Below are 13509 nucleotides of genomic sequence, written 5' to 3'. Positions count from 1 at the left end.
GATGCCTTGAGATTTGCTTTTCTTTTTCAAAATTGCTTTGGTTAAAAGCATAAGAGACTCTTAAAAACTGAGAACAAACTGAGGGCTGATGGGGGGTGGGAGAGAGGGGAGGGTGGGTGATGGGTATTGAGGAGGGCGCCTTTTGGGATGAGCACTGGGTGTTGTATGGAAACCAATTTGACAATAAACTTCATATATTGAAAAAAAAAGAAAAACAAAATTGCTTTGGTTATTCATGGTCTTCAGTGGTTCCATACAAATTTTTTACAATTGTTTTAGTACCATGAAAATACTTCTGGTATTAAATTTGCATTAAATTTGTTAATTGCTTTGGGTAATATAGACATTTTAACAATATCTGTTCTTCCAATCCATGAGCATGGAATGTTTTGCTATTTCTTTGTCATCTTCAATTTCTTTCATGAGTGCTTTCTATTCTAGTTTTCAGAGTACAGATCTTCTACCTTTTTTCATTAGGTTTATTCCGAGGTATCTTATTAATTTTAGTGCAATTATAAATGGGATTGCTTTCTTAATTTCTTTCTGCTGCTTTATTATTGGTATATAGAAATGCAGATTTCTAGACATTAATTTTGTAAACTGTGACTTTACTGAATTCAGTTCTAACAGTTTTTGGTGTAGTCTTTAGGATTTTCTATCTGTGGTATCATGTCATCTGCAAGTTACTTCTTCCTTGCCAAGTTGGATGCCTTTCATTTCTTTTGGTTTTCTGATTGCTACGGCTAGGATTTCCAGTACTCTGTTGAATGAAAGTGGTGGAAGTGGACATCCTTGTCTTGTTACTTACATTATGGAAAAATTTCTAGTTTTTCTCCACTAGAATTTTGTTACCTGTGGGTTTTTCACAAATGACCTTTATTATGTTGAGGTATGTTCCCTCTAAATCTACTTTCTGGAGGGTTTTTTTATCATGAATGGGTGTTGCACTTTGTCAAGTGCTTTTTCTGTGTCTATTGAAATGACCATATGGTTCTTATCCTTTGTCTTATTGATGTGATGTGTCATGTTGATTGATTTGCTAATATTGAACTCCCTTGCAACCCAGAAATAAATCCCACTTGATCATTGTGAATGATTCTTTTAATGTATTGTTGGATTCAATTTGCTATTATTTTGTTGAGGATTTTTGCATCTATGTTCCAGCAGAGATATTGGCCTGCAGTTCTTTTTTTGTTTGTTTGTTTTGGTTTTGGTTTTGGTTTCAATATCAGGGAGATGATGGCCTCATAAAATGAATTTGGAAATTTTCTTTCCTTTTCTATATTTTGGAATAGTTTCAGAAGAATAGAATAGGTATTAACTTTAATTATTTGGTAGAATTTGCCTGTGAAGCCATCTGATTCTGGACTTTTGTTTGGGAGTTTTTTGATAACTGATTGAATTTCTTTTCTGGTAATTGGTCTGTTCAAATTTTCTATTTCTTCCTATTTCTACCTTTTGGTAGTTTGTGTATATCTAGGAATTTGTCCATTTCCTCTGTTGCCCAATTTGTTGATATATAGTTGTCCAATTTGTTGATGAATAAGTTTTCATAATATTCTCTTGTAATTTTATGTCTGTGACTTTGGTTTTTATTTCTCCTCTCTCCTTTTTAACTTTATTTAAGTCCTGTCTCTTTCTTGATAAGTGTCACTAGAGGTTTATCAATTTTGTCGATTTTTTTTTCAAAGAACAAGATCCTGGTTTTATTGATCTATTTTTTTAAATTTGTGTATCACTTATTTCTGCTCTAATCTTTATTATTTACTTCCTTTTTCTGGATTTTCGTTTGTTGTTCTTTTTCTGACTCCTTTAAGTATAAGGTTAGGTTGTTTATTTGATATTTTTCTTCTTGAGGTAGACTATATTGCTATAGACTTTCCTCTTAGAACCACTTTTGCTGCATCCCAAAGGTTTTGAACTGTTGTTTTGATTTTCATTTGTTTCCATGTACTTTTTAATTCTTTCATTATTTCATGGTTGACCAATTCATTGTTTAGGTGTGTGTTATTCGACCTCCCCTTTAGTCTTTCTGGCAGGGCTGGTTTAGTGATCATGAACTCTTGTTTGTCTTGGAAACTCTATCTCTCCTTCTATTCTGAATGATAGCCCTGTTAGATAGAGTATTCTTGGCTGTAAATTTTTCCCATTCAGCACTTTGAGTATATCATGTCACTCCCTTCTGGCTTAGAAAGTTTCTGCTAAAAAAGCCTCTGATAACATTATGGGGTTTTCCTTGTATATAACTATCTTCTTTTGCAGCTCTAAAAGTTTTTTTCTTTCTCACTAGATTTTTTCCATTTTAATGACAATATATCTTGGTGTGGATCTGCTTTTGTTGATTTTGGGGGGGGGTTCTCTTTGCATCCTGAATATGGCTGGCTATTTCCTTACCCAGATTAGGGAACTTTTCAGCTATTATTTCTTCAAATAAATTTTCTGCCCCCTTTGTTTCCCTTCTTCTAGGACTCCTATAATGTAAATGTTAGTAGGTTTGATGGAGTCACTGAATTCCCTAAGGCTGTCCTCATTTTGCATAATACTTTTTTCTCTCTTTTGTTCACTTGAATTACTTTCCATTGCTTTGTTTTCTAGGTCATTAATTTGTTCCTCTTCTTCTTCCAGCCTGCTTTTCATTCCATCAAGCATGTTTCTCATTTCATTTATTGAGCCCTTTATGTTCTTAACTCTGTGTTAAGGGTCTCACTGATGTCTTCCACTCTTTTAAATCCAGTGAGTGTCTTTATGATCATTACTTTAAATTCTCTATCATACATGTTACTTACATCTGTTTCACTTAGATCTCTGGCTGCGACCTTGTCCTGTTCTTTCATTTGGGACAAATTCCTCTGTCTTCTCATTTTGTCTAAGTCTCTGTGCCTGTGTTTATGTGTTAGGAAAGTCACCTATTTCTCCTGTCCTTGAGGTTAATGGTCTTTTGAAGAAGAGCTCCTGTAGTGCCCTGCAGTGTATCATCCCCTGTTTCCCAGGGCCTGGCACTTGAGAGAGTATCTCCAATGTGTGCTGCATGTGCTCTGCTGTTTTGCCCTGGCTACTTTATCCTTTAGGCTAGTTGTCCGCAGATGCTCTCTTTGCCTGTTGTGGACAGTGTTTGCTCCCTAACCTGAACACAGTGCGTTTTAACTAGGTGTGCTCTGGTCTGCTTGTGAACTGAGTGTTACCACTGCTGCCAGAACTGGGGCTCTGCAAAACTCCCAAGTTGGGAGATGTGGTGTGGGCAGGGGTTTGGGTTGATCTGAGGAAGGGGGCCCACTGTTGTGGGACTGAGGCGAGAGTAACTGGGAAAGGCAGTTCCACTGGAGTGCAGGGGGGTAGAGCTTGGTGTAAGCAAGTTAGTGTTAGCACTATGCTGGTTCCCGCAGTAGGCTCTGTGCTTATGCTAAGGGGCAAGGGAGGGAAATGGCACTAGCTAGCTCCTTTGTTCCTGGAGAGGTGTCTCTATGAATGCTACCTCTCAGGGAAGTGGTCTGAGGGGGGTGAATAATCTCCCCACTGTGTGCCCCAGGTGGTCTTCAGATTGCTATTTCCATTGTGTATGTCCTTGGCTTCTTTGCCCCGCCTTCTCTCCAAAAGCTTCCCCAATGCCTTTGGGCTGTCCTTAAGCCCAAACTGCTGACCTTTAGAACTCCAGGCTTTAAGCCCCACTGGTTACAAGAACTCAGGAAATTCAGTCCCTCTTGCTTTTCAAGACAGTTGCTATGGAGAGTCATAGCTCTATCTCCAAAGTAGCTGTCATGATCGATTTCTCTCCCAAACCGTGTCTCCACACCTCAGTTTCTTCAACGTGGCCTCTTCTCTACCTTTAGTCATGGAGTTTGTTCTTCCAGTCTTCACATCAATTTCTGGGGTATGCAAGATGATTTAATAGTTTTCTAGTTGTATTCATGAGATGAGGTGAGCTTAAGATCCCCCTACTCTGCCACCATCTTGCTTACTCCTAACATAGGTTGTCTGAGGACATTTAAGGTAGGCTAGGCTAAGCTATGATGTTTCATAGGTTAGGTGTATTAAATACATATTTGAGTTAGGATATTTTCAACTTATAATGAGGTTATTGGGACATCACCCTTTTGCAAGTGGAGGAATATGTGCATATATGATGCCAGACAAATATAGGTTTTAACAGTGTATAAACAAAACTATAATACAGCAATGTGTAAGTTTGCAAATGAGAAGGCATGCAGATTATGAGTGCTTCTCTCTTAAGAGGCTGTATAGTGTAGGATTAAGGTAATAAAAAATGATAATAAAGTTGCCTGGATTTAATTCCTGGCTTCGCTACTCACTGGCAATGTTACTTAAAGTCTCTTAATTTTCCCTTTCAGTATGATGAGAATGACTGTTACGTCCTCAGTTTCTGCGTCTGTAAAGTGGATAATGATAATGATAACTCACAAAGTGGGTGTGAGAGTTTGATAAGATTATGTGTAAAATTTGCTTGGCACAGTACTTGACATATAATAAGTATTATGGAGTTCATTCAAAGAAGAAAATTATTTTTACTTTATCTTTTTAAAGAAATGTGACAAGCAGAGTTTTGATGATTGAAGGGTCCTTCTCAGAAATAATTTGTCTTGAATTCTTCACCCTTAGAGGACATCAACAAAAATGACATAATGTATGAGACATAGAAATGTTTATTGGAAATGTAATTTTGAATGATCTTTTCATGTAACCCCAAATTTACACTGCAGGATTTTAAAATTTTATAGGAATATTAACAAATACATTTGAGATTTTCAAAGAGGAATGTATGAAATATCTGTGGAAGCATATGGTGCTGAATCAAAAGAATGAGAGTAGTTCAATGGATCCTAGCAATGTTCATTAAAGAGACAGAATGACCATACAAGATATGTAGATATTTCTTTCTAAATGAGCTGAGAATTGTTGAAAGTTTTGAATGTGTTGTATCAATAAGATTAGGTACTTTAAAATCTGAACTGATTCTTTTCACATCATCTACAGAGTCCCCCCTGGATTCTGGCTGTATTAGCTATTTGCCATGGTTCTTTTACACAAATCTTGACCTCTATATACCTGTGGAAACTCCCATCCCATCTTTTGAGATACTTCCTGGAACCCTTAGCTGATCTATTCTAATTATTTCAGGTAGAAAAGCGTATGAGTTGTTACTTATACCCTGCACCTGCCCCTATTTTAGCAATAATATTAGTAATAGCTGCACATGTTTTGCACACTTACTATGTTCCAGCCATTACATTCAGGATTTCATGTTGTTTTCTCATCATTCCTTGCAAGAACCCTTAAAGAACAACCTGAAGGGGCTAGAGTGACCCATTCCAAATAGTTATAATCTTATAAAGAGCACTGACCTTTTCTTCAGGGCATAGAAAGAATGCTTGAGCCAAACCTATATACTTCAGGTATAGGAAGACACTTAAGCACATATAACTTATGTAAATTATGTACTTTAGGAATAAATTACAGTCCCTGGTTTGAGGAACTCGTATTCTAGGAAGTGATCCAGACAAATGAACAACCGTTGGGTTGAAATGTGAAAATTGTCATGTTTGTAGATCAAAACTGGTCAAATAAAAACAATTTCTTATGTTTTGACTTCACATTATATAACAATTCAGGATGCAAAAGCATCTGAATGTTTGCTTTAGGAACCTAATGAAAATAAGAATAAGAGAAATGTTTCCATAGATCATAATGCAATTGTCTATTTTACAAGGGTATATGAATTTAGTATTAGCAAAGACTTAGGTGTAATGAGAAAAGTTATTTATTTTAAGGGAGGAATATAAAACTCTGAAACCATAGTGTTAATTTTATATGAAAAAAAGTGATCCATATCAAATGTTTTTGTTACAGAAGATTTGTAGGTTGAAATCATCATTTGATTTTCATATTTGTTCCCAATCTGTTACATATTGATTTTAGTGATTTCCAGAGGAATCGTTTTTGAAGACTATTTTATACACACATAAATTTACATGTATATGTATAAGTTTTAAAATTTAAGGGGGGGCAGTGGCCATAAGAATTTCTGTTCTTCCATGGGTAAAATGGTAGGTTAAGCATTCAAAATAAGGTATTGTGACTATTGTATTTATGAACACATTTTTCACGTACCTTTATTAAAAGAGCTTTAATTTAGCTTTCTTAAGCTAAAGCTAAGCTAAGCTTTAATTTAGCTTTAGATACGGATAGTACTTAGATAAGAAGAGTGTGCTCCTTATCTAATACAGTTGACATAAAGTTAAACCAGGGCAATAGCAAAATATCTATGTGGAATATTGAATGTTAATAAAACAGTAGGAGACAAATAGAATTTCCAGAGGTTAAAATGTTATAAACTTAGCAATATTCTAAGCCTTTCACAATTGCATCAATGCCGAGTATATACTCTATAATAGATGAGATTCTGTTCATAAAGCTAAAAACCATAGCTCTGTGTTTGATAATAAAACCATAGTGTCCACCACTGGCTTATTCAAAAAAGGTGCTCAGCCAGGAGCTGTTGCATGAATGGATTAACCGATGAAATATATCAAAACCTGGACTTTCAAATGTAATGATTAATATTTTTAAAAATTAGAAAATTTTTACTGGTGTGAAGGTGTTTGTTCTATTTGTGGAAACAAGTCAGTGAAGATGAAAACTCTTGTTAGAGGAAGAAATAAAAAAAGGAACCAGAGTCTAAGATTAAATGCTTAGTTTTATTCATTTCAGTGCACATTAATGAGTATGATCAGATTGATGTTGAAGACTGCACATTTTATTTGATGGTTAAACAGCTGATAAATAGGTCTTTAATCTCTTATAATTCATGGATATGCTAAGAAAATATTTGAGGGAAAAGTGGCAACTTCTCAGGTTTTAACTATATCAGACTAACCAGAGTTGCAGGGGGAGTCAGAGGCTCAGTGGATTGAGAATGGAAAGAACCTGGTTTCACTTCATCTTTCTTTTGATTAACTTTGTGATATTGGGCCAGTGGCTTAAAAAAACCTAAACTCTTAGCTGCCTACCAACTCACCTTAATCCAAATATTGCAAATGCAAGTGTAATGTACAATTTTACATATTAAATTTACCATAAAAAGAGTAATTCTTTATTAAACTAGGTGCATGTAAGAGAAGTAAGGTTTAAAGTTGACTAAGAAAGTGACTAAGAAAGTGGTAGATTTTCAGGTGTTCATTGTATAAAATTTGTAATAGTCTCCTAGACCACAAGGTCTCAGTCACACTGTACTCTGGGAACTGAGCAGCAGGCCTACTGAGAGAAGATAACTATCAAGGAGGAGAAGGTGTTTGTCATAGTTCTGAGGCTAGCCTTCCAGAAGTTGCCATCAAATGGAATTGTAAGATTAAATTTGGCAATTTACAGAGGAGACTTAGTTTTGAACCAGGCTATTGTCAGTATCAAAAAGACGAATCCACAGAATGCATGGACCTAGGGGAGAAGTTAATACCATGATTCCAGAAATATCCACCAATTTTTCAGGGGAATTCATGCACTAGGCCTTGGAGTAAGGGGAGCTGGCAAGATCCAGGTAAGGGGTCAGGGACCCAGTCAAATGTGGGTTGAGTATGTTTAACTGCCCCATTTATGTTAGGTTTGGTCATATAAGTTATTTTGGTCTGTCGAAGATTAGCAGACAGGCACAAGCAGAGGCTTTAAAAGTTCTTGCCCCATTTTGTACTCTACTTATCCCCCATAAGATCCCTAGGTAGGGCTAGGTTATCAGTCTTACCTTGGATTGAACATATGCAGTGCAGATCTGAATCCAACCCACAGCTTGAGTAAGGCTTTTCAGCCAGCTAAGCCTAACCCAAATCACCAGAACCACAACTGATCCTCATACCTATGCTTTTGGGAATACATCCCTGTGGTTGTAAGCCATTCAATACCAGATGGTCTTTTTTTTACATCATGTTATTGCAGTTACCAAAGGGGTGTGTGTGTGTGTGTGTGTGTGTGTGTGTGTGTGTGTGTGAGTGTGACTTCCTCTCAAAATTTCTAACATCATCCCTGAATATTAATGCTTATTAATATGAATTTTTCTAATTTTTCATCACCTGTGGTTTTATTCTTGAGTTCTCAGACACCAGGGGAAAAAGATTTTAGTTTAACACCCTTTTAGTTAGTCCCTTGCTATTTCCAAAAGATTTCATCTAAACACAAATGTACTTACTAACCCAAAATTCCAAATGTTATCAACTCGTGTACTTCCTTTTTGGAGAAAAAGACAAGACAGCCCACGTGTTTTGGTAAAAGCCCCTGAGAAATTTGTTTCCTTGAAGAATATTTGCTGAACAATCTTTCAAGTAATTTTTACCCAGAAGATATTTTCATATTTTTATACCACTATAGGAAGCAATTATTTTCTGTAGGAAAGGGTGGTAATCAAAACTGTTCAGTATAATATATAAAGCCTAACCAGTATGTGAATCGTTGGTATATTTCTGAACTGAAAAATTCTGTTTGAGGGGCACCTGGGTGGCTCAGTTTGTTGAGTATCCAACTTGGGCCCAGGTCATGATCTCTTGGTTTGTTAGTTTGAGCCACGCATCTGACTTACCACTCTCAGTGCATAGCCTACTTTAGATCTTCTGTCCTCCTCTCTGTCCTCCACTCATGGTCTCACTCTCAAAAATAAATAAAACATTTAAAAAATTTTTTAAAAATGCTGTTTGATATGTTGATGCGTTTTTGTTTGCTTGTTTTAGCAGGACTGATTTTGAATTGGAATCCGTTAAAAACATGAGTAATTTCTTTTGAGGGCAAGAAAAGATGAATTTTAAATTGTTTTATCAATTCTTTCTGTAAATTAAATATCTGCCCACAATGGAATTTTAAAATCTTTTAACTTGAAGCTACTTAACTGTCCTAGCTTTTTTGTATCAATGCCATGAATTTTCTTCTTAATTTTTTTATTGCTTATATACTTTTGAGAGAGCGAGCGAGTGAGAAAGTGAATATAGGGGAGGGGCAGAGAGCAAGGGAGACATAGAATCCCAAGCAGGCTCCAGGCTGAGCTATCAGCACAGATCCTGACACAGGCTCGAACTCACGAACTGTGAGATCACAACCTGAGCTGAAGTTGGACGCTTAACTGACTGAGCCACCCAAGCGCCCTGTGAATTTTTTTTTTCTAATTCCCAGTGTATACCATCAAGTGATTGTCATTTATGTATTTAATACTTCTTGTATCTGGAATTTGTATTTTTCTGCAGAATTATTTTTCATTTTAAATATTTAAAATCAGGGGGCGCCTGGGTGGCTCAGTTGGTTAAGCGGCCGACTTCGGCTCAGGTCATGATCTCGCGGTTTGTGAGTTCGAGCCCCGTGTCGGGCCCTGACAGCTCAGGGCCTGGAGCCTGTTTCAGATTCTGTGTCTCCCTCTCTCTGACCCTCCCCCGTTCATGTTCTGTCTCTGTCTCAAAAATAAATAAACGTTAAAAAAAAAATGTAAATATTTAAAATCAAACTTCTCTTCTAACTACTAAGAAAACATAAGGCAAAATGCTATTCCATAGAAATAATAATAATAACACAAAATGAGACACTTCTTGAGAGCCTAGTATTATGTATTCTAAGAGTTTTACATGTATTAACTCAATTACCCCTCAAAGTACTAGACAGGTGCTATTATTATCCCTATCTTATAGATAAGAAAAATAAGGTACAGAGTGTTTAATTAACTTTTCAATGTCACACAGAGAGTAAGTAATAAAAGAAAGATTTCAACCCAGGCAATCAGGCTTTAAAGCTTGGATTCTTAACCATTTATATTAGTCAATTACCAATGTGATAACTTTAAAGATTGCACTAATTAGGATGCTCCTTGGTCATAATTTCTTGTTCAAGTCCTTGAAGCTTCTGAAATTCATCTTCAGTAACCAGCAAGGATCACTTGATTGGCTTAGTAAAAGGCCAGGATATTGGCAGATGATAAAATATTATACTTAGAGGTTGGTAACCCAAGTCTTTAATATGCCTGGGACTTTGAACCTGACTAATTTTTTTCCAGAACCCTTTGGGAGGGAAAATCAGAAAAATGGAAGATAATAAATTTTGAATATAGTGGATTAAGTGCTGCAAAATTGGACACTTTCTTATATTTTAATGATTTTATATATCAAGCTACTAAAAACTCTTAAGGTTGATGAATGGTACTTTAAATTGTGGTTACAACATCAAAATTAGAAAAAAAATTCTATAGGCAGAGACCATATGTTCTATCTAATTTTGTAACAACATGGAAATGAATGTTGCTTGCATGCTTGGTTGATCAAACACTGTTCTGGCCTCATTGTCAGCTATTAGGGTGGTATTCAAAATAAATCCCTCCATCTCCATGACTGGCTAGAGAAACTTTGATAATCCATTTTATCAAATGTGGTGGTTAATGTCATTTTGGAAATGAGTATCTTAGCATGTGAAGCATTTATTGAAAGACGGGACTTGGCATATTTCTCGAAACCTATACCATGCAACATACAGACTTAAATTCAACTCAAAATAATGATGGGACTTATTACTTCCCTCTTCCGAGCTCCAAAATTCTGCAGAGAAAAATAATACGATCAGAAAAGCCTATTTATAATCATGGCTTGATGTGAAATAAAATTGGACATTTTGGACAAGGCAGAATTCCATCAGAGGTTGAACACAGATACAATTATGCTTTTTCATAATATTAGATGCTTTAAAGCAAAGAAAATCACAAAACTAGATGCTCAGAGTATTCAGATCTTAATTTTAAGATTAAGTGGATAGATCAGCAAATTAATAGTGTTGAATAATAATATATATCTGATTATAGATGACCACCTATCTCTGTTTGCTTGGGTTAATGTGAGGGATTTTCTGGGATGTGAGACTTTTCAGTACAGTAAAACCTTGGTTTGTGAGCATAATCCATTCCAGAAACATGCTTGTAATCCAAAGTACTTGTATATCAAAGCAAATTTCCCCATAAAAAATCATGGACATTCAGATGATTTGTTACACAACCCAAAATATTCATATAAAAATAAAAGGATAACAATACTGTAAATATAATAGGAAATAATAAAATATAAAGAAAAATTAACCTGCACTTACCTCTGAAAACCTTCATGGCTGGTGTGAGGGAGGCAAGAGAGAGAGGAGAGTTATTGCGTAGGACTACTTTCACTCTCATTAACAGACTCGGTGAAATCTCTTTCTTTTCTTGCACTGCAACTTTAAGAAAGAACCTATGCAATGACACTTGCTTTTGCCTCCTTTTGAGAATTTCATGGAAATTTGACATTGCTTATGATGATCAACTGCAATCTGTGTAGAGAGAGGAAAAGAAGAACCATTGGCGTAGTTGTGATCATGTGATGTTTGGTGTCATGTACTATTCATATTGCAAGACATCATTCATTTATCAAGTTAAAATTTATTAGAAATGTTTGCTCATCTTGTGGAACGCTCGCAGAAAAAGTTACTTGTAATCCAAGGTTTTAGTGTATATGTTACAATGCATAGCATCCATGAGAATCTCTATGAAAAGTCACATGTATTACATTCCTGCCCCCAGTCCCTGCCAACTTTTTTTCTTAAGTTGATTGTATGAAGTAAATGGAGGAAGTACTTATTTTTTTTAATGTGTGTGGGATTTTTTGTTTGTACTATGCCTAGTATTAATGATAACTAAATCCTTACTTTCAAAATGCTTATTACCTAGATTAGTTGAAAATTTTAAAAATCTGAAATAAACCAAATGAAGATGTATAAACTATGAAAACATTGAATATGAAATTGTAAAATTCTTGATATTGATGTTTTTAAATACTATGATTCTCTCTGGCATTTTTCTATTGACTTCTATTGAATAGCCAAGCAGATTGCAACCATTTATGTATTGTCTTTCCACTTAGTTACCTCATAGTCTCTGTGAATTCATTTCATTGACTTGTGGTTTTCCAGATCCAATTTGAGTTAAGTGATTTTTTTTTTAGCTGTTTTGTTTTAATGAATTCTTATTCTGCAGAAGATATTCTGGCAGGCTTTTTGCTAACTTATTTTTAGAGTTCCATCTACTTGAGCATGACGAATGCTATTAGGATCAAGGAAGCAGTTACATTAGATAAAAATTACTTACAAAATGTTGGGTTACTCACATGCAAACACACTACAGGCTATATGCATGGCCTTCAGGTGGATGGTGTGAGAAGCTTTCAGTGGATGTGATGGCCTGGGAGGACTGCAGAAACTGAAACAAAACCCACTGCTCTGAGGCTGCTGTTACGTTTGCTCACTTGTTCCTGAAGCACTCACTGTGCTCTAAGTGCTGCTGGTATTCCTGTTCCATGGTTGAGCTTTCATGGGTGGATTGTATCTCAGAACATAAAACAAAGTGTGGAACATACTTGCCATCAGTCTTCTAACATAATTTATTATAGGGTAAAGATAAATTTATAGGGTAAATATAAATTTAATTGCATTCATGACCCCCCAGAAAGGGAGTTTTAGCTTTTCTGCCCCCCACATGTATTCTCTTGTGATAAACACTTTTAACCCAACCAGAACATGTTGTTTTCCTCCTTTCCTCCTTTCACGAATAAAGTTTACAATGTTTTGAGAAAATACTGTGGAACACCTTTAAAGATTCCTATAGATTTTATAAGGAAATTAAATGGTTCTATTTTTACTACTTGTTAAGTATTCTACCCTGGAGAATTCAGAGATCTCTAAATATGTTGGATCTGTGCTAAAATTGTACCTTTTAAAAGCAATTAAAGATTGACTGGTAATTATGTTAGGAGGAGGCAGATGATGAAAATAATAACCTTAATTTATTGAGTACTTACTAAATATCACCCATTGTTCAAAGTACTTTATATACATTATCTTATTGTAACAGCAAACTAAGAGATTACTACTGTTACCGTTTCCACTTTGCCAATGATGAAACTGAGGCTGCTACTTTAAATGACTCTCATGGTCACTCACCCAGTGTGGGTCAGCTCCACAAACCATCTCCCAAACATAGGGACATAAATATGGGAGGGGTGGCCTTCATTTAGGAGTGCTGCTGGGAAGGAAAGCCCTTAGGTTTCATATTAGCCCAGAAGGTGAAAAGAACATTCACTAAAGTATTATGTTGATCATACATTGAGCCCTCCAAAGTGTGTGAAGGAAAGTTTTGAGAGGAAGAAAAGTGGGAAGTTGAGTCAAGGGGATGGGGAGAGAGCACAGAATATTTTGTGAACGTGAATACTTGATGGAGGGGACTGCTTGTATGATGAGTAAGGGTGTCAGGAGGCAGAAGCAAGGTGTATTTACCTAGCTATGAGTTTTCCAAGAGGAGTGCGCAGTGGAAATGTATAGGGAAAATGTAAAACTTTCCGAGGTTGACTTCAATCTGATGTATGCTGCTGGATCTTAAATTCTAAAGTAGTGATCAGAGGTCTGATTTTTAGTACTGATGCTGGCTGTAGAGGCCCTAGTAATCAGAATCTGGGCCTGTGAAAGCAGAGG

Source organism: Panthera uncia (assembly GCF_023721935.1).
Source record: "Panthera uncia isolate 11264 chromosome B3 unlocalized genomic scaffold, Puncia_PCG_1.0 HiC_scaffold_1, whole genome shotgun sequence".
NCBI classification, from domain to species: Eukaryota; Metazoa; Chordata; class Mammalia; order Carnivora; family Felidae; genus Panthera; species Panthera uncia.
This window is presented reverse-complemented; position numbering follows the sequence as displayed.